At 37.5% G+C, this 3957-nt stretch overlaps 1 protein-coding gene across 1 annotated transcript in view; it reads right to left on the bottom strand.

Annotated features, from left to right (window-relative positions):
• Window positions 1-3957, bottom strand: part of CYLC2 (cylicin 2) — a 12128-nt gene that overhangs the window by 6065 nt on the left and 2106 nt on the right. The gene's annotated exons all lie outside the window — the stretch shown is intronic.

Genomic DNA, 3957 nt, shown 5'->3' on the forward strand with positions numbered 1-3957 from the left:
AACTGCACACACACTCTCATCCTTTGCCAGACCCTCCAGGAGACAGGTGGTGAGCACCCTATTACTGCCAAACTAATGAGCAGAATAGCACATTTGAGTAGCCTGCTCAACTGGATATATCAAAATAAAATGAAGCAAAAAACCTGGGCCTATCACAACAACACATAGTTATTAATTAAACCCAAATACCATAGCATCACAATGTCTCAGAGACAAAAGCAAAGCTCATTTCACACAAACACTACAAGTGGCTCAAACAGGTGATGAAAATACAGAGCCAGGAAACCTTCCTGAGGAAGAAGTGGTATGGAAATATCTGACAAGGGATTCAACAGGATTATCTTTAGGATGCTTCAACAGACTAAGAAAGAGATTAAAGAAAACACAGGAGAAAAAAAAATACACAAAGAACTCTAGAATTCAGGAAAACTAGAAATAGAAAATCCCATAGACTCAATAAGAAAACTATGGAATGAATAGAAGAATTCAGCAAAGTGGCAGGGTACAAGAGCAACATGTAAAAATTAGTCAAAGTCTTTACACTAATGAAGAGAGCTCTGTAAAGGAAATCAGGAAAGCAATACCATTTACAGTAAACCAAAAAACAAAACTCACTGCCATAAAGTAGATTCCGACTCAACATGACCGCCATTAGGTTTCCAAGGCTATAAATATTTATGGAAGCTGACTGCCTCATCTATCTTCCATGGACTGGCTGGTAGGTTCGAACTACTGACCTTTTGGTTAGCAGCTAAATGTCTTAACCACTGCACCACTAGAGCTTCTTACCATTTACAGTAGCCATCTAAAATTTGAAATATTTAGAAATAAACCTAACCAGTGATACAAAATCCTATGCAAAGAAAACTATGAAACACTACAAGAAACCTAAAGAGATCTTCATAAATGGAAGAATATACCATGTTCATGGATAAGAAGACATAATATTGTGAAAATGTCAAAACTACTCAAAGAAATCTACAGGTACAATGCAATCCTGATCCAGATTCTATCATCATTCATTAAAGTGATGGAAAAACTAAACATCAGCTTTATATAGAAAAGAAAGAGACCTTGTGTAAGCAAAGTGCTACTAAAGAAGAATAACACAGCATGAGGCCTCACACTTTCTAATGTCAAAACTACTATACAACCATGAGAGTCAATGTAGCCTGGTACAGATATAACGACAAATAAAAAGAACAATGGAACAGAATTCAAAACCCTGAAGCAAATCCATTCACCTATGGAGAGCTGGACTTTTACAAAGGACCAAAACCCATTAAATGGGGAAAGATAGTCCTTTAACAAATGGAGATGGCAAAAGTGGATATATTTGCAGAAAAAATAAGTCAGGATCCATATCTCGTACTATACAAAAACTCAATGGACCAAAGACCCAAATATAAAATCTAAAACTGTTAAAATCATCAAAGAGAAAAAAATGGGTAAATTCAGGGGACCTGATACATGACATATAGACACTATAACACAAAAACGAAAATGCACAGATGATAAGGATAAACTAAATGACTGGGAGCTCCTAAAAATGAAATACTTTTATACATCAAAAGATTTCACCAAAGGAGTAAAAAAGTGAACCTTACAGACAGGAAAAAATTATTGGCAAGAATCTATAAGACAAGGGATTAATTTCCAAATATGTATAGAAATCTTCAACACTTTAGCAACAAAAAGACAAACAATCCAGTTAAGAATTGGCCAGAAGACATGGACAGACACTTCACCAAAGAAAACATTCAGGGGGCCAAGAAACATGTGAAGAAATGCTAGTGATCATTGACCATTTGTTGTTGTTGTTATGTGCTGTCGAGTCAGACCCGACTCATAGTGACCCCTCCTTGGGTTTCCGAGGCAGTATCACTATGGAAGTAGGATTGCCCAACCTTCCTTCCGAGGAGTGGCTGGTGGATTTGAACCGCCAGCCTTCTGGTGAGCAGTCAAGTGCCTTAGGCACTATGCTACTAGAGCTCCCTGTTGACCATTAGAGAGATCCAAATCAAAGAGCAATGAGCTATCATCTCATCCAACATGAATAGGGAAGTTAAAAAAAAAAAAAAAACAGAAAGCAAATTCTGGCCAGGGAGTTGAAAGACTGTGCTCTTTATACACTCCTGATGGGACTTTAAAATGGTGTAACCACTGTGGAAAGCTATACCATGCTTCCTTAAAAAGTTGGAAATAGAAATACCATGTAATCCAGCAACCCCACTACTAGGTATAAATTCTACAGAAATAAGAGCAATGACAGAAATATATATGTATCCACACCTTTTTTCATGGCAGCACTATTCACAATAGCAAAAAGACAGAAACAACCTAAGTGCCTACCAAAAGATGAACCAATAAACAAACTATAGTACATACACACAATGGATACTACGCAACATTAAAAATAATGTATGTACATAACAGCTCATAACATGGATGAAACTGAGTGAAATTAGTCAGTCACAAAAGGACAAATATAATAGAATACTATTATAAAAAGTCAAGGAAAGCTTTTCACACAGAAAGAAACATTTTTTGATGTTTTACCAGGGGTGGGAGTGAAAAGGAGTGTAAATCACTAACTAGAAAGTTGACACATATTGGGTTGGGTGAAGGGAATGGCAATATACAACATGGGGTGGATCTATACAAAATGATCAAGGTGAAGGAACAAGGAGTACAACAATTAAAGCAACAAATGTGAATACTGTTACACACACAATCTGGTAATACCAATGATTTATGAATAGATAAATAGACATACAAACTGAACAGGTGTGGGAAGATGAAAGGTATTACACTTGTGACTATGTGTGTGTGTGTGTGTGTTAGAGGATATTTATGCATATGTATTTATATGTGCTGCAAATATATTGATGAATATAGTAGAACATACAAGGGACAAAGTTATGAAAACTAATTAGCCATTGCCACACACATTGAGGGAATGATTGGCTGGGCCTGGAGGCTCAGGACCAGGGGATCCCAAGGTCAATACACAGAAAATAGTCCACAAAGAAAATGTTCTGTGTCCTACTTTGGTGAGTAGCAAATGGGGTCTTGAAAGCTTATGAGTGGCCATCTAAGGGACAACTATTGGTCTCTCCTTGTTCAGATCAAAGACGAGTGAAGAAAGTCAAAGGCCCTAGGAAAAAATTACTCCAAAGGAATAAAAGACCACAGGAACCCCAGCCTCCATGACCACGAGACCAGAAGAACTAGATAATGGATGGCTACCACTGCTAACTGTTCTAAAAGAGATCACAATAGGAGGCCTTGCATAGAGTGGGATAAAAAATGTGGAATAAAACTCAAAAAGTATAAAATAAAAGATGTGTACTGGTCAGAGAGAGGTTTGTGAAATCCCTGAAACTATGGCCCTTAGTCAACCTTTAAGCCTAGAACTGAACTCATTCCCATGATTCAGCTCTTAGCCAAAATTAGGCAGTGCTATAAGGTGAACAGTAACACCAGGGAGGTGCACACTTCTCAGAACAATCAATGATACAAGATGAAAGTGGCAGCATTTGCCCAGAGACAATATTCAGGAAGCAGGAAGGGTTAGGGAAGGATGAATGGAAACAGGAAACATAGGGGGTCTGTGGGATGAGTATATTAATGGAGATTGCAGTCAATGTCATGAAACAAAATGTGTATGAATTGTTGAATGGAAGACTAATTGTATCTGTAAACTTTCACGCAACTCACGATAGAAATATTAAATATTAAAAAAAATTAAATGTATTTAACCAAATCCAAATCATTAAGTGGTGTGTGTGTGTAAGTCAATGTGCACCATAAGTAATGACATGGAATTTGCATTTTATATTCTCTATAGGAAAATTCGGGAGCTCTGGTAGCATAGTGCCTAAGGCACTTGACTGCTAACCAGAAGGCTGGCGGTTCAAACCCACCAGCCACTCCTCGGAAGAAAGGTTGGGCAAT

Source organism: Orycteropus afer, unplaced genomic scaffold (genome assembly GCF_000298275.1).
Source record: "Orycteropus afer afer isolate SDZICR_OR568_19922 unplaced genomic scaffold, OryAfe1.0 scaffold00267, whole genome shotgun sequence".
In the NCBI taxonomy this organism is placed as follows: domain Eukaryota; kingdom Metazoa; phylum Chordata; class Mammalia; order Tubulidentata; family Orycteropodidae; genus Orycteropus; species Orycteropus afer.